The 18,715-nt window shown below is 33.8% G+C and overlaps 1 protein-coding gene, 2 long non-coding RNA genes and 1 other non-coding gene across 7 annotated transcripts in view; 3 read left to right on the top strand and 1 right to left on the bottom strand.

The window, feature by feature from the left end:
• LOC145323998 (EH domain-containing protein 1-like) overlaps window positions 1–18,715 on the top strand; it is a 303,862-nt gene that overhangs the window by 43,105 nt on the left and 242,042 nt on the right. The window lies entirely within an intron of this gene.
• LOC145324003 (uncharacterized) lies at window positions 197–10,207 on the top strand. Its single transcript, XR_013881166.1, has 6 exons — window positions 197–328; window positions 846–910; window positions 1,275–1,324; window positions 9,245–9,259; window positions 9,720–9,788; window positions 10,083–10,207. It is a non-coding gene; the product is annotated as an uncharacterized LOC145324003 (long non-coding RNA).
• Window positions 7,630–7,701, bottom strand: TRNAT-UGU (transfer RNA threonine (anticodon UGU)). The gene has a single exon. It is a non-coding gene; the product is annotated as a tRNA-Thr (tRNA).
• Window positions 12,456–15,587, top strand: LOC145324002 (uncharacterized). The gene is made up of 5 exons (XR_013881165.1): window positions 12,456–12,756; window positions 13,080–13,144; window positions 14,237–14,301; window positions 15,082–15,150; window positions 15,444–15,587. It is a non-coding gene; the product is annotated as an uncharacterized LOC145324002 (long non-coding RNA).

Here is an 18,715-nt window from a genome sequence, read left to right as displayed (position 1 = left end):
TATATTTGTAAAGGCATATCAGAGGTTAAGGATTTGCAATGGAAATTTATTGAAGACTAGTGCAAAACCAGACGGTTGCAGAAGTGGGAGTAAATTCACCTCCTGGCAAAAATAAGAGGGTGGATACAACCCTCTTATTTTAGACTCTAATACTTGAAGAGAGGCAAATCTCATAATTTTTAATCAACAAAAAATGAAGTATTAATAAAACTAATAATACATTAGTAATGCGAGATAAGAGAAATACATAAAAACTAAATTTTTCATTGTAATTACTTAGTTCTGATTGATCTAGAAACTAAACACAAATCATAACATGATGAAACAGGTAGCTAGTTATTTATTGCATCGTATTACAGGCAGCTTTTCGCAGATATGAAAATATAAGATTAAAACAAGTTTTGTTATCCCTCAGGGGCTGAAATCCCGGGCTAACAGAACTTATGATTATTCACTTTAACATTCGCAGAAAATTGTCTGTAATCCAATGCTGTACATGATTTTTCAGTGTGGCTAAGAACTTGTTCTAATTCTATGGATATTAATCGGGTTTGAAGTTACAATGGAAAATTTTTTAACTTTATTTAGAAAATTTAAACTACTTGTACTCATTAAATGGTTTATAAGATATCATATTAAAATTAATGTTTGTAAAATGACCAATATTATAATGAACTGTAGATTTTCTTTGCTTTCTTTTTTATTTGAGAAGACCTATCAATAATATATAATAAATCAAAAAACATATCATATTCCTGAAATTTAGAATTCATGGGCCCATTTGTTTGTGAGATCCTAATAAACATACATACACGCAGTCTCAATTATATAGTTAAATTTATTAGGTTCTCCTTGTTGCCATCCTGGCCCTGTTTGCTGTCAGCGAGGCTACCAAGTTTGCCAAGCTCAGGTAATTATAATCATATCTATAAATTGTTTCACATGATAAAAATTGGTGGTTTCCCATTAGGTGCCTAGTCGAGCACTTTAGGGGAAACACTAGTACTTTAGGTAAGGTTAGGTTAGGTTAATTTATAAACTTGGTTCCCCCCAGTGTTAATTAACTGCAGGTATAGGACCTGCAGGGTTAAGAAAATAAATGTAAAGGGAAAGCACCAACAAAGTTTTAAAATAAGAAATAACTTCTTAGAAATTTTTTAATAAGAATAATTATTTTGTTAAAAGTAAACTTTTTATAGGTAAAATGATCTTTTCTGATTTATTTAATTAGAGGTCCAATCAAATTTAAGCATTAATTTTTCATTTATTTTTAGAAAGGATACCCCAGTGACTTACTGCACCACATCTGAACTTGTATCCTGTGCAGGGTTCGGAAGCCGCGCTATCAGCCGCGCGGCTGCGGCTGCGGCTGAATCCTAATTTGCGGCTGCGGCTGCGGCTGCGGCTGCTTAAAGTTATGGAAGTGGCTGAGGCTGAGAGTGGCTGAGGCTTAGTGCGGCTGAGAGTGGCTGCGGCTGAATGCGGCTGAGGCTTAATAAGAATTGGGGTGGCTGAGGCTTACAGTGGCTGAATTGGAATTTTGTGGCTGAGGCTTCGAGCGGCTGAGGCTTAGAGTGGCTGAGGGTGGCTGAGGCTTACAGTGGCTGAAGGATTTGTGGCTGAGGCTGCGGCTTACTGAAAGCCGCGCGGCTCATAGCGGCTGCGGCTTACAGTGGCTGATTAGAAAATTAAGCCGCGCGGCTGAGTGAGGCTGAGGCTGAGAGTGGCTGATAACATAATTAAGCCTCGCGGCTGATTATGAGGCTGCGGCTTACTGAAAGCCGTGCGGCTGAGGCTGTGGCTGAATTAAATTCAGCCGCGCAGCTGAATGCGGCTGCGGCTGAATACAATATTAAGCCTTGCGGCTGATCTTATGGCTGATTATAAAATAAGCTTTGCAGCTGAGGCTTCGGCTAAATTGGATTTTTTAAATGCATTCTAGGACATTTTTTGGAGAGTTGAGGGTGGTTAGGGGTTGTGAGAATAAGAGTGGAGGGAAGAGGGGGGAGGACAGCAGGATTTTTTCAAATGTTTGATTCAGAATTAGTACCCAAATTTTATACTGGTACCCAAAGTTTTATACTGGTACCCAAAGTTTATTCTGGTACCCAAAGTTTTATTCTAGTACCCAAAGTTTTATACTGGTACCCAAAATTATATACTAGTACTCAAATTTTATTCTGATACCCAAAGTTTTATTCTAGTACCCAAAGTTTTATACTAGTACTCAAAGTTTTATACTGGTACCCAAAGTTTTAGTCTGGTACTCAAAGTTTTATACTGGTACCCAAAGTTTTAGTCTGGTACCCAAAGTTTTATAATGGTACCCAAAGTTTTAGACTAGAATCAAAAGTTTTATACTGGTACCCAAATTTTACTGGTAACCAAAGTTTTATACTGGTACACAAAGTTTTATACTGGTACCCAAAGTTTTATACTGGTACCCAAAATTTTATACTGGTACCCAAAGTTTTATTCTGGTACCCAAAGTTTTATACTGGTACCCAAAGTTTTATACTGGTACCCAAAATTTTATACTGGTACCCAAAGTTTTATACTGGTACCCAAAGTTTTATACTAGTACCCAAAATTATATACTAGTACTCAAATTTTATTCTGGTATCCAAAGTTTTATTCTAGTACCCAAAGTTTTATACTAGTACTCAAAGTTTTATACTGGTACCCAAAGTTTTTATACAGGTACCCAAAGTTTTAGACTAGTACTCAAATTTTATTCTGGTACCCAAAGTTTTATACTTGTACCAAAAGTTTTATACTAGAACCCAAAGTTTTATACTGGTACCCAAAGTTTTATACTTTTACCCAAAGTTTTAAACTGGTACCCAAAGTTTTATACTGGTACTAAAAATTTATACTGGTACCCAAAGTTTTTTACTGGTACCCAAAGTTTTATACTAGAACCCAAAGTTTTATACTGGTACCCAAAGTTTTATACTGGTACCCAAAGTTTTAAACTGGTACCAAAAGTTTTATACTGGTACTAAAAATTTATACTGATACCCAAAGTTTTTTACTGGTACCCAAAGTTTTATACAGGTACCCAAATTTTATACTGGTACCCAAAGTTTTATACTGGTACCCAAAGTTTTATACAGTTACCCAAATTTTATACTGGTACCCAAATTTTATACTGGTACCCAAAGTTTTAAACTGGTACCCAAAGTTTTATACTGGTACCCAAAGTTTTATACTGGTACCCAAAATTTTATACTAATATCTAAAATTTTGTTTTAATATTGGTACCCAAAGTTTTATACTGGTACCTTAAGTTTTATACGAGTACCCAAAGTTTTATACTGGTACCTAAATTTTATATTGGTACCCAAAGTTTTATACTGGTACCTAAAGTTTTATACTGGTACCCAAAGTTTTATACTGGTACCCAAAATTTTATACTAATAGCCAAAAATTTATTCTGGTACCCAAAGTTTTATACTGGTACCCAAAGTTTCATACTGGTACCCAAAGTTTTATACTAATAGACAAAAATTTATTCTGATACCCAAAGTTTTATACTGGTACCCAAAGTTTTATACAAGTTTTTTAGCAGTAGGAATTTATTTCAACATCTTTAGTTATGATGCAGTACAAAGCCTATCAACTCCCAGACGACGAGCCGATGCGATACATGTTGAGCCACGGTCGAGGGTTTCTATGACATTAACTTAAGGTCCAACAACACTGGATAACTAAGGGGAATTATATCTTTCCTTTGCGCCTGTTCATGTTGCACACCTAGCACCTAGGAACCATTTAATGTCTTCAGTTATAACGCAGTGTCTGCGCGAGATTTGAACCTATTACATCCCTGATGACAAGCAGATGCGCTACTTGGTGAACCTTGGGGAACCAATTCTTTCCTTTTCTGTATTAGTTTAAGTGACATCTATCCAGCAACTTTTTTTTATTGAACTACCTGCCTGAAAGTTTTATGGTAATGAGTTACGCCTGTTTATGAGCCAAGGAAATCCTCCAACTCCAACTTTACATGTTGCACACCTGCCATAGCAGCAGTAGGAACCATTTAATGTCTTCAGTTATAACGCAGTGTCTGGCCGAGATTCGAACCTATTACCTCCCTGATGACAAGCAGATGCGCTTCTTGTTGAACCTTGGATAATTAAGGGGAACCAATTCTTTCCAATTTAAGTGACATCTATCCAGCAACCAACTACCTGCCAGAAAGTCCTATGGTAATGAGTTACGCCTGTTTACGAGCCAAGGAAATCCTCATACTCTAACTTTACATGTTGCATACCTGGCATAGCTGCAGTAGGAACTATTTAACGTCTTCAGTTTTAACGCAGTGTCTGGCCAAGATTCGAACCTATTACCTCCATGATGACAAGCAGATGCGCTACATGTTGAGCCATGGTACGCAAGTTAAATTTGTCTTAAAAATAATCGTCTTTAAAATGCTTATCATATGTACACTTGCAATAAATGTATTTGTCATAAAAACTTACCTCTTATGAAAAATGTTTTTTTTACAAAAGTGCTTTTTATTACAATTATTCATGGGTATAATTTTTATGACTAACTTTTTATGTCACATAATCTTAATGACAATGTAATTATGAAGTTATTACAAAAAATACTAAACAATAGGTACTGGAAAAAGAAGAACTGAATTAAAATAATTTTTTGGGGGGTAGGGTGATTTTTATTGGGTGGGGAGGGCCGGGGCGAGTAAATCCCATTTTAATTTTGGGGTGATGTTTAATTTTTTTTCTAAGGCAATTTTTTTCTGGTAGTGTGATGGTACCCTCCCCCAAAATAGTTGTAAACCTTCCCAGTACCTATAAGAAACTACCCTGAATAGGAGCACCATATCGGTTTAGTAGTTAGTGAGATCCTGTAGTACAAACATATAGACAGACAAACAAACAGACATCATAATACTTAATGATCTAAAAATAAGACAAATTTTCATTTTGAAATATTGAAGCTCTGATAGCTTTTTGGTACGGTAACAGCTTTGAACCATCTATCATCCGGGTTCGAATCCCAGAAGAAAAAAAAATTTGGGGGGATGAAGGGTGACTTTTATTATTTTTTTATGGGAAAATAGGGGGGAGTTTGGTTGAGCACCCACCAGTTTTAATTTTAGTTTTTTAAAAAATTCAAAAACTTGGAAAAGGCAATTTAAAAAGTTTTCATTAGTTCAGTAGTTATCGAATTCTTAATCTACAGACAAAATAACTCCCTATACTTTATACAAGGTTTTAGAAACAATCATATGTAATTCTTGGTGGAATTGAACAGAAAACCTTTCTTACACATTATGGTGCACTAACCCTTAGAACATAGGTGTAAAGCAATTTTATATTAAAAGAAGGTGTATCAACTTTTTTTTTTATAGCTAGCCGGTTCTTTTAGTAAGTAGTAGATGTAAAATTTTTCATAGAATTCAGATATGCAATCGGTTTTTTTGTAGACCTCTTATTTTTTAAGTAATTTAAGTTTTTTAAAAAATTAATTAAGTCGGTTTTAACCTCGGTTTAATAAAAACTTTAGACCTAAATATTTTCTCAAACAGACATAAAAAACATGGGTTCATATATACCTTTAGAATCAGAAAAATATTACGAATCCATTGTAAGCAAAATTGAAAAAAAGTAAAAAAAATTAAAAATTAAACAAATGGCCAATTGTATTTTTTGTTCAGGCAACACTATCGTCTTCCTTTTTTACCCCCTCTTTACCCCCTTTTTACCCCCTTCCCATTTTTATACTCAATTCAAGAATTAAGACGTTGCCTTTACAATATAATATGATATTTTCATATAATTCCTTTTATTGTAGTTTATATACTATATTGTAAACTTTTTTTTTCAATTTTGCTTACAATGAATTAGTAATATTTTTCTGATTCTAAAGGTATATATGAACCCATATTTTTTTACCTGTGAAATAATAAAATTAATGTCAAAGTTTTTATTCTCGTGTGTTTAAAAAAATCGATTTTTTCAATAATTACCTGACAAAATTGAAAAAGTAAGGTGTCAAATTAAAGATCTTACTATTTTTGTTCATAATGGCCATTTTCTTTCTTTTTTTTGTTGCATTTTAGTACCTTAAAATCGACTTAATTTTTTTTTTTAAAAACTTAAATTACTTAAAAAATAAGAGGTCTACAAAAAAACCGATTGCATATCTGAATTCTATGAAAAATTTTACATCTACTACTTACTAAAAGAACCGGCTAGCTATAAAAAAAAAAGTTGATACACCTTCTTTAGTTAATAATATTACAAATAAAGTAAGTTTACCTAGAACAAATCTCCTCTAATCTTTTTTTACACATTATATCCACCCTCCTTTTAAAATTTTTTTTCAACTTGAGAGGAAAATAACTAAATATAAATGAGAGGAAACAAAAATTATTGTCCATTGTCCCAATGTCCATAGCAGAATAAAAACTTTAATCACATTCAATTCTTGGTGGAATTGAACCAAGAACCTTTCCAACACACGACTGCCACACTAACCCCTAGACCAAAGGTGACAGAAATTTTGAAGAAAAATTTAGGTCTAAATATCACAATTTAATAAATTATTGGGTGCTAAATTTCATAGGTATAACTCTTATGTACATACTTTTAAAACCTGTTTTAATATGTAATGAGTTAATGGTTAAAGGATACTAGTGTCTGCGCCCCTAAAACCTCTAGGAATACTTAAGGGAAGCAAAAATAATTTATTTTGAGGGTCATCTTTTTTTGGGAGGGAAAAGATACATTTCCCCCAAAATATTATAAACTTTCCCTGGATCAATAAGAAGCTTCACATTACCACTTTATATAATAGAATATGTGGATATATTAAAAAAAAGAAAATTTGTTAATAAAATTATGGACCTCATTTATTAGCCAGTTCATTTATATATCCCATAAGAGGGGAGAGATGGATTAAAGGGGGTGTATGGGGGTTATTGTTATTTTAGCCAGCTGAGATTATTTCTTTATCAGAGTACATGAAAATATGGACAACATCAAAGTAATAATATATCGATTCATGTATTGCTTATAAATTCAGAAATTGTATAACATAATGATAAAGATAAAGAAACATTTTTTTATAATAATTGCAGTTTCGAAAATAAAATCAATTTTAGTAAGCATCTTTGTAAAATAAACAAAATCGGATGATATATGATAATCATTTAACTATTTCAATCTATCGAGTACATAAAGATTATGTAGATTTTTTTGCATATTATACAGGACAATTTATTGCATTTTACAGACCTTTTTTTAACCAACTTTAAAAAGTAAAATACATCGCTGTTTAAATTATTTTTGTTAGAAAACATATTAGGATAATTTGTGTTCAAAATAAACACACACACACACCCTCCCCCCTCCCCAAATCTTAATTTAATTATTTTCATTAATTTAAAAATACTATGAAAAATGAAATATGTATAAATCTTTTTTTTTGCATAACTTTTTCAGTGTCTCTCATCAACCACAAAGTATTAAATACATTTAAAATTGAAGAAATATCTAAGTAGGAGAAGCTTAATTATATAGAACAAGTATTGCGTACCTAAACGGAAAAATAATAGAGAAGCTACTATATAACTTGAGTATCACAAAAATTGATTGCCCCCTGTGAGGTTTGAACTCACGGTCCCTAGTTTACAAGACGAGTGCTCTACCATTGAGCTAAATAGGCCACTTGTACAAGAAAAAAAATTTAAGATAATACAAATTCATAGTGAATATTAAGTAAATTCTGAAAAATTTGTATCTTTTAAAAACAATAAAATTAGGCAAACGTCAGTTGGGCAGTTACCCTATAAATAGTATTCAATAATATTCATAAGTATCAACGTTCAAAAACGTATTGCTCCTGGTGAAATTCGAACTTATAACCCCGGCATAACAGTGTAGAAGAACCGTGCGCTAACTGATTGCGCTACTGGAGCTCTTACATTACAGGTTCAAACTTTTTGTAGTTGTTCGAGATGGTAGTTTCTATGTTGTAATTTTAAAAAAAACTTAAGATAAAATTTTTATAAAAGAATATAAAAAAATTTAAAAGTATAACATTTAAAAAAATTATTTTTGGGCGATGGAAATGTCAGACCCCCACCCCAAAATTAGCTCAAAACCATCCAATGTCAATATATATATAACTAGCGGCTACGCCCCTAGAGGCCTCTAGGGGGCACTTGAGGAAGAGAGAGAGTCAAATTTAATAACCCAATTTCTTATTTTAAATTTTTAAAGAAAAGTAAAAAAAAAATTTTTTTTTTGGGGGGGGGAATTTTTTTTTTTTAGGGGGGGGGCCTCCCCCCTCATTTTTAATTTTAGTTTAAAAAATTTTAAAAAATTTTTCTTTTTTTGAGGGGGGGGGGATTTTTAATTTTTTTGGGGGGTTGGGGGTGTCCCACCCCCAAAAAAATAGTTATAAACCTTCCCAGGACCTATGAGAAGCTACCCTGTTAAGGAGAACCCGATCGGTTCAGCGGTTAGAGAGATCAATCGGTACAGACACACAGACATCCTGTTACTTTAGTAAAAGGATTCCTGAGAAGGACAACATTGTCAGTTCAGTGGTTGCTGAGATCTTAAGCTTCAGACAGACAAAATTAAATGAAAATTAAGCCCCGCGGCTGAATTGACGGCTGAGGCTTGTACTAATTTAGCACCTGCGGCTGCGGCTGGGGCTTACAATATCTCAGCCGCGCGGCTGTGTCAAAGCTGCGGCTGAATTTAAAAAATTAAGCTGCGGCTGAGGCTGCGGCTTACAAATATCAAGCCGCGCGGCTGCGGCTGCGGCATAATCATAACTTTGCAGCTGCGGCTGAGGCTTTCTTGAAGCCGCGCGGCTGAGTGCGGCTGCGGCTTCAAATTATTAACAGCCGCGCGGCTGAGTGTGGCTGAGGCTTCCCCAACTATAAGCCGCGCGGCTGATTGCGGCTGAGGCTTAGAGGGGCGTTGGCTGAATGAGGCTTAGTGCGGCTGAGGCTTAATGTGGCTGAATTGGAGTTTTGTGGCTGAGGCTTACAGTGGCTGAGGCTTACAGTGGCTGAATGCGGCTGAGGCTTACAGTGGCTTATGTTTTCTTTAAGCCGCGCGGCTGCGACTAAGGCTGAGGCTTATTGGGTGGCTGAGGAAGCCGCGCGGTTGATTTTGAGGCTTCTCGTAAGCCGCGCGGCTGATGGTGGCTGAGGCTGAGGCTGCGGCTGCGGCTTCCGAACCCTGATCCTGTGTTAATGAAATTGAAAGTAAGTAATGCTTTGTAAATTTACATTCAGTGGCGTGCACATTGTTTGCCAGGGGGGTGCGCGAAACATAAACATTTTGACATCTCCCTTATAATTTTTGACACACTTCAATCCCCAAAATCCAGAGGTGTGTAAGGTTTAATACTGACAACATGGGGGGGGGGGTGGGTTATTATTTTATTGTCAAGGGGAAAAATACCCCCCAAAAATCAAGGATGTGTGACTTTTTACTTTGATAATATATAATACCAGAACAATATTCAAAACTGGTTTCATTCATAAGATTTGATTAATTGTAGAACATCTGCCATATTTAGGCAAAGTTTTATTTAATAATAAGTTAGTTATAATTAAGTGTTGGACTTTTGAATTATCTTTCTATATTTCAACATAATCAATTATAGGATTTTTTAGTTTCTGATGACAAAAATATTGTATTAATTATTTTTTTATTATTTAGCTGCCTGGAACGATTGCACCGGAGCTGCTGATATTTTCCAATGTATTGAGGATATTCTTGGTGCCACAGGTACAGTACTTTTTTTTGGCCCACAGGGGGCCTTTAGGGGCGCTTGTGGAAAACAATAAGGGGGGGAGGGAGGTAACATTTAATAAAAAAAAATTTCTGTGGGGGGTTAAGATTTCTTTCAGGATTTCTCCAAAATAGTTTTAAACCCTCCCTTTCTCAAAAAGAGGCTTTACAATAAAGAAGACCCATATTGTTCTGGCGGCTAGAGAGATCCTTCGCTCCCCACACAGACAGACACTGATCCTATTACTTTCAAATATTGATTATCACTATTTTAATTTCTTTTTGTTTCAGATTGCTTCAAGTGTGTCTGTGACGTCATTGGATGTTAGAATCTAAAACTGATTTAATCTGAAATTTTGTTTCATTATGCTTTATCTGTGATTTGTAAGAAAAAATTAAATAAAATTTTAATTTAATATATTATTGTGCATTTTAATTTTTCGTGTAACAATAACAAATAATATAAAAATAAGCAAAAAATCAAATATTAGATTGATTTAGAAATTAGGTGAAAATATTTAGTCCTATCTTTCATAAAATGCAGTAGGACAGCTACTCTATAACTTGCTTTGTGTGTCAGTCCGACGGCCAGTCCGCTTGTTTTCCATAATAAGAATAGGATTAAGTTGTATATGATTTTCCTATGAAAAAAAGATAAAGAAGTTTGAAATTTGTATGAAAATACAAATCCAATCCAGTTTTTATCAAAGAAGTAAAAGGAGATAACACATTGGCTTTTTTATAGAAGGGAAAATGTAATCCAATGTATGGGGTAAAACTTATTTTAACCTCCTTAATGAAAAATGAATATCTATATAGTAACAAGAACGATATCATCCTTAATTAGGCAGAGTATAATTAAGGATGAACAAACTGACAAAGTGAGATATAAAGCAGTTATTCGGTGGTCATAAACAAGTAAGGAAGAATAAGAATGATAGAAAATCACAAAACTCTTACACATCATTATTTACATGTATTTTTTGTAGCATGATCGACAGACTGACGTACCAAGTCAATAGCATGGTATTGGTCAGACAGCTTTTAGTAAGGCGTATCTGCAGTCTCACTTAATTAATAAGCAGTTGAGAAAATCTCATTTTATCCATAGGGTTACAAACGGACGGTCGGACACACAAAGTGAATTATAGAGTAAATTATAGAGTAAATTTGAAAATATAGAAGCAGTCTAAAGCAGTGACGTGCGGTTGAGGGATACAGGAGAATGTCAACAATGCCCTTTAAATTGAAATTGTTAAGGCCTGCCTTCTACTTATTTTAAAAATGCTATGGTTTCACCCCCTCCCCCACTCCTCCTCAGGGAATCGCTATGCACGCCACTGATCCAAAATAAAAATTAGCGTTTAATAAAAGAATAAACCATCCTAGGGATCTCCACCCTTAGTGTCTTAACACAGTGGGTATTCTATTACCTAAAAACATTAAGCGTCTATAAGATATTTGGGAATAGTCCCTTTCGTCGTAGCCACGCCCCTTTAGGGGCAATTCATCGTATTTATAAAATGGATTTAAGGTTATTCTAGGTTAGGTTATGTTATATTGGGTTAGGTGATTGCCCCACAGGGTTAGCCAATAGAACCCGCAGGGTTAGAGCCCCCCACATATGGGCTAGAAAAAGGAGAAAGGCTATTGTGAAAAATACGATGAATCTCCCCTTAAAGTGTGTTGCCACGAAAAGGACTATCCCCAAATAATTATTTACTGTAAGGAAAATTTTTGTTCCCCACCCCTTTTTGGTTTAAGGAAAATAAAAAAAAGTTATACAAAATACTAATCCTTAAATATACTCAAGAAAAAAAAAATTGTTTGTTTTTACTTATTAACCTACAAGATAAATTTTAATGTTACACAGGGATATAGAGATGGGACAATGGATCTAAAATTCATTATTTTCGTTGTTTTTGACTTGAGGTACTAGAAATGACGCAACTTTTCTTGTTTTGTGCCGACTGTTACCTTCGTATGTAATCATTCAAATAAGCCCCTTGTTCAATTTCTACTAAAACCCATATTTTTATATTATTATGAAAAGAATGGTTGAGTTATAAATTAACTAGTTGCTTCCCCCTTAGCCTCTAGTCAAGAAAATAGACAAAAACCAACCTAAGACATTTCTAAGTTCTCCTGAAACCTACAACCCATTCATACCGTAATTTTCTTGCATCTACACCACTATAGGCCTCTAAGGGCCCTTGAGGTGGGGGGGGGGAGGGGGGAGAAGATACCCCCCTCCCTGTCATATCATATAAGGATAACTTTTATGATCAATTACGGACTAAAAAACTGATTTTCATCTATGATTGTACATATTTATATTTGTAACTATGATGCTGGACATAATTTTTTCGTATTGATGAGAACCAGTTCTACTCCAGCAGATAGTTATCCGTTTTGAATGGATTTGAGAATCATTTTTCTTTTAGCTTTCACTAATTTTTGATTATCCAAATATAATAAAGTTTGCCTTACCCAAATCGCTGTATTTTCTTAGCTTAATCTGAATCTGATTTTGAGGACTAATAATCTAGAACCATAAAATTTAGGTATACGGGGATAAAATGCAGCCACGTGAGTAGAATTTAACATTTTCAATGTTTTTTTTTTGTTAGTAGTAGATATATCAACATTAGCAAAACTTTAGCGATTCCCATGAAGATTAGTTTTTTTTTCGAATTTTTCCAAAAACATAGAGAGAAAAATCTTTGAACTGAAAAACATTGAGAAAAAAATCCTCCAATGAAAACATGTAATAATGTTAATGCTAATCTATCTAGTGCTACGTGTAAAAATGAGTTATTTGTTCATGTTCTTATCCCCTTATCCTTGGTTATTACGTCAAATATGCATCCTTGAAGATAAGTGGACAAGCATAAATAGGAGTTCAGATCAGAAATACAAACAGTTCTAATAGATCTCCACACAAACTAACAAAATGATGAAGCAGGTAAAAATATTATTTTAAAAAAAGTATTTTTCTTTAGTTTAATACATCTAATTTTCAAAACCTTTACTGTAATAGTTTATTAAATATTTCTTATTGAACCAACATTATTAAACAAACAATTTTGTTAATTTATTTTTACTATATAATGAATATGAAGTTTTTAAAACGTTAACATCCACCCAAGATACCTGTAACAGCTAAATTAATGATTTTTTGATTACTTGCCCTAATTGGCTACTCTGTATTCAATATATCCTAACCCAAAGTAAACAAAAACATTGAGGAAGACCGCCAAAATGTAAATTATGATAATCATATTTAAGGTTTTCCTCGTTGCTGTCCTGGCCCTCTTCGCCGTCACCGAAGCCGCCAAGTTCACCCAGCTCAGGTTTGTCAATAATTATTTTTGTTATAATCCCTTTCATGACAACGCTTCTTAAGGGTCGTTTCGTCGTATTTTCACAGTAGTCTTTCTCTTATTTCTAGCCAGTGCGGGGCCAATTGCCTAACCCTGTTGGGCAATCACCTAATCGCCCAATTAGAGGCGTTGTCATGAAAGAGACTATACCTATAATTTTTCCAGTGTGACTTCTGATATTGTAAAAGCATGTTTTGTATTGTATTAAAGCCAATTTTCTAAGAATATCCAAAATTGTAAAATTTATTTCAGTTTTGTTTACCCTGTAACATACTACACTAGCACCCAACTATTATTTTATTATAGAAAGGATAACCCCGTAACATACTACACTAGCACCCAACTATTATTTTATTATAGAAAGGATAACCCTGTAACATACTACACAAGCACCCAACTATTATTTTATTATAGAAAGGATAACCCTGTAACATACTACACTAGCACCCAACTATTATTTTATTATAGAAAGGATAACCCTGTAACATGCTACACTAGTACCCAACTATTATTTTATTATAGAAAGGATAACCCTGTAACATACTACACAAGCACCCAACTATTATTTTATTATAGAAAGGATAACCCTGTAACATACTACACTAGTATCCAACTATTATTTTATTATAGAAAGGATAACCCTGTAACATACTACACTAGCACCCAACTATTATTTTATTATAGAAAGGATAACCCTGTAACATACTACACAAGCACCCAACTATTATTTTATTATAGAAAGGATAACTCTGTAACATACTACACAAGCACCCAACTATTATTTTATTATAGAAAGGATAACCCTGTAACATACTACACTAGCACCCAACTATTATTTTATTATAGAAAGGATAACCCTGTAACATGCTACACTAGTACCCAACTATTATTTTATTATAGAAAGGATAACTCTGTAACATACTACACTAGTATCCAACTATTATTTTATTATAGAAAGGATAACCCTGTAACATACTACACTAGCACCCAACTATTATTTTATTATAGAAAGGATAACTCTGTAACATACTACACAAGCACCCAACTATTATTTTATTATAGAAAGGATAACCCTGTAACATACTGCACAAGCACCCAACTCATTATGTGTGTCTCAGAAATCGAAAGTAAGTTTTTCTTTTAAAGTTATTGTTTATTGGAAAGTGTCAAAACCAGATGATTATTCCAAAAAAATGGTTTTTTTTCAGGAATCTAAAGGGATAAGCCAATGGCCGATAAATTGATGTAAGTCCTTAATGATGATACACAAACATACCCCTTTGTAGATTACAGTTGACGGTTGAAACGTTTGGGCGTTCAAATTAATAAATCAACCAATCCAAATTCAACACAAGTCTCAAAAGCTCTTGAGACTAGTGTAATAAACAGCCCAATGTCCCTCACTCTCTGGATTTTTCAATAAAAAATACATAGTTTGACATCAACTTAACCTACATGCCATAGATGGGATAGTTAAATATGAAGTTTTGACGATAGAATTACAGGCGGTTTTCCTCAAAGTGCCTTGTCGAGCATTGAAACCCACTTCCACCCCCATCTATCCTTATAATAAGTAACAGAATGTGTGTTTGTTTGTACTGAAGGATCTCGCTAACCGATGAACTCGGGTTCTCCTTAACAGGTTAGCTTTTTATAGTTCCCGGGAAGGTTTATAACTATATTGGGGGAGGGTACCACCACCCTCCCAAGAGAAATCACAAAAAATCAATATTTTTTTACGTTTTTCCAATTATTTTTAAAAACAAGTGAGGGGGTTGTAACCGGACAAAGTGTATAAAAATAAGCCATGCGACGTCATAAAAATTAGGGAGATGAGAGTAGAAGAAGAGGGAATGGAAGCCCCTAAAAAACTAATTATAAATTTTGATTAATTTTAATTATCTTAGCCGCCTGGGAAGACTGCTCCTCTGCCGCTGACATCTTCCAATGCATTGAGGATATCCTGGGAGCTTCAGGTAAAGGATGTTCAAATTAAAAGAGATTTATGCCTGTCTGTGTGTACTGCAAATGAAGGAGATTTAAAGTTTCGGTTTTTTTGCCCATTGAAATAGGAGAACTAATAATATTGTAATCTAACCTTATAAATGAACAATTTCGCTTGGTCTTAATTTTTTTTTAAAATACCGAACAGGAACATCAGAATTAAATATTGTTCCAAGTTTATGAAAAATTCTTCAAACTGATTTTTCTAGTTTTAACATAAAGAAGATCTTTTATTTCTTTAATAAAAACTTATTTCTATTTTTAGATTGCTGGACTTGCGTCTGCGATGTTTTGGGTATCTGTTAGAACTCTAAACCTTTTCTATTTTTCTAAATTATCATTTTCATAAAATAAATCTATATTTTAATTAAAAATTTTATTACATTTTGAATAAATTTTACTTAAATTACTTGTTATCTTTTAATTTATTTATTGAAATATTGTAAAAAGTATATAAACAATTTAAAAAGGTAAAAATTTCTTATCTTTTGTATAAGAGTAAATATAAAAAGTACTTCTTTTAACAAGTTACATAATCTCAATAGAAAAAGACAATTATCTACCAAATAAAACTATAATGAATGACTACTAAAACTAATTGAAAATGGCAGATGACCTCAGTATTTTAAAATCTATGAAAAGTAATCTTAATAGCCCAAAACCTGACCATGATAAATACTTTCCATTGCTGAAAATCCTTAACATATCAATCCAGCTATTCACAATATTCTCAGGGAGTAAGGGAGGGGACAATGGGCAATTAATTCAATTTAAAAGTTTTTGAAGAAAGGCCATGATAACCAGAATAATCCCGAAAATATGGTGGAAATTGTAAAGTGATTGTTGATTAAATCTAGAAAACCATAAACTAAGAAAAAAGTTCTAAGAAAAAAAGCAATCATTTGAAAATAAGATTACCAGTATTACAGACTGACATAACCATTCTGTAATTAATTACTAGAAATATCTCCCTGGATCTCTTCATATGACAGGGAAAGAGAAAAGAGATTTGGGGGCAAGTGATGTGAACACGGAAAAAAAGGGGCAGGCAGGCGTGTAGCTGGATGGGCAAGTATATGACCCGCACGCCTTCCTGCCCCTTTTTATCCTGTTTATTTCCCCCACCTCCCTTCTCCATTTCCATTTCTCGTCTACTTTTAAAAAGGAGGTGGGGATGAAGGGAGTGAAATTTAGTATGGGAGGGGGTCCGTGTATTTATATTTGAACTACTCTCTGACTGCAAAACTATATATATTCAAAACTAACATAGCGTGTAACAGCATTTCTTGCGCAAGTCCCCAAACTCAGTCAGAAACTGCTAAATTCTTGCACATTCCCTTTAAGCCAGTCCCCAAAGTCTGAGACTCCTAAAGATTGAATATTCGATCCATTGTCCCCTCCCTTACTCCCTGCAATATTCTACTTGACATACAATAGCTCTGGTATCCTTTCACACAAAGGATTGGGATTATTTGGTCTGTCCTTCAAGATCTTACCAACGACTGATTCGCTGTTTTCTGTTTTAGGGAACTTTGATATAGGTCCTAGGCAAGGTATTGGCTTCATTTCTAAAACCTTAGTGTGCCCCTACAGGGGAAAGACACATACGTTATTAAACAATATATGATTGTGTATTTCCTCTACACAATCCTACCCATAAGACCTTTAAATACTTTTAAAATAATGACATACAGACGAAACAGATCAAAATGTGTACAAGCCTCGCTTCTAAGTAAGGGATTTAGCAGATGTTGTTAAATTTTGGAAATTATATCTCTTGAAGTAAAACATAAATCTGTATAATTACCCACCCCATTTTTAAAAGCGAAGCTTTTCTATAATTAGGGTCGGTCCGTCCGTCCGTAACGGATAACTTTTTTCGTTAATTTAGACATGTTAGAATTGTCCTATCGATTTCAAATTTTGCATGGCGATTCCTTTAGTAGTTAGGTACGATTTAGAAAGCGTAGCAACTCTATAATCATTACCAAAATGTCCGTACGTCCATTTTAAACAGGTTGATTTTTTTACTTTTTTAAATAGCTTTTTTCGTTAATTTAGGCATGTTAGAATTGTCCTATCGATTTTAAATTTTGCATGGTGATTCCTGTAATAGTTAGGTACGAGTTAGAAAGCGTAGCAACTCTATATCATTACCAGAATGTTCGTACGTCCATTTTAAACATGTTGATTTTTTTTACATTTTTAACAACAAATTTGTATGTGACCTAATTATCCGATTGGTCTGATTTTTTGTATACTGATTCCTGGGACAACAAAGTACAATATTATAAGCGAAGCAACTCTATAATCAAGTCCTAAAATGTAAGTATGTCCATAATCATTATCCTGTATCAAGCAGTTTTTCAACAAATTTACTTACACTTTTGCTTTGACTCTTATACATTCACATTTTGATTATTCAGGTCTGACATTATACAAGTGTTAATGTCCGTTTGTCCTACCGTTTCAGAGCTTCGCTTTTATGGATGTTGTCATCCCTGTTTTTGTATAACATACACGTATACTGTTGTTGAAACAAAGCTTTTCTATATATGAATGGGGTTAAGTCTGTATGTCAAGAACAATTAGCCCGATTTTTAGGGTGAATTACTTCACATAAAATATTTTTTTTTATTGGAGGTGGGGGGGGCCCGGGGGGGAGGGTAAATACCAAAAATTTCTTAGGAAATGTAAAAAAAAAGCTAAAGTATTAAGCGTAAGAGTTTGAGATGATTTATAGGTTTTTAGGGTGTCATAGGCGACTAGGGGTGGTAAAATCTAAAATATTTTGAAATCGGTAACCCCCCTGCCCTTTTACATCTTTGAATCTTAAATTTGTTGTCAATGACTTATGAAAAATTGTTATCTTCTCTATTACTCAATATGCTTGTCTACCTGTACGTTAGAATAAATCTGCTTCAGAATGTTCTTGTGAAGATTTCCCTGCATCTGCCTTAAAACTCACTTTATTTTTTTATTTTTGAATATGTGGGCATACTTGTCCTTGTTACTTCTACTCATTGGGGAACATTGATTTAATAGTATAAGAATAAGGTGTTTCCTGATTATAACTAATAAAATTAAGGTATTTTAATATAAATTTAATTAGTTTTAGACCATTACATTAGGACATTTGAAGTCCACCTTCCTTATATAAACAGTAGTATCTAGTCTGTCTTGCTGTAATGTTCTTGCTAATAGCTGAACCAATTTGGTTCTCCTTTACAATGAAGCAGCTCATAGTCCGAGAAAGGTTTATAAATTTTTTTTTTTTTTTTTGGGGGGGGGGTAAGGATACCACCACTCTCCTAAAAGAAAACACCTCTAGAAAAAATGACCTCCCAAAAAACGTTGTTTTTGCTTTATCTTTTCAAAACTGAAATTGAAAATGTTAAGGAGGGGGGTTGACTCTCCCCCCAAGTGTCCCTAGAGGCCTCTTCGAGTTACATATAGATAATACCACAACCTAAAGTATTTTTAAAATCATGACCAGAAATTTTGAGCGATACTTGTAGAAATTATTTTTGTTACATG

The sequence above is a fragment of the Acartia tonsa genome, chromosome 7 (assembly GCF_053477335.1).
Source record: "Acartia tonsa isolate MP-2025a chromosome 7, ASM5347733v1, whole genome shotgun sequence".
NCBI lineage: Eukaryota > Metazoa > Arthropoda > Copepoda > Calanoida > Acartiidae > Acartia > Acartia tonsa.
The sequence above is the reverse complement of the archived record's forward strand: the minus strand, read 5'-3'. Positions and strand labels throughout refer to the sequence as shown.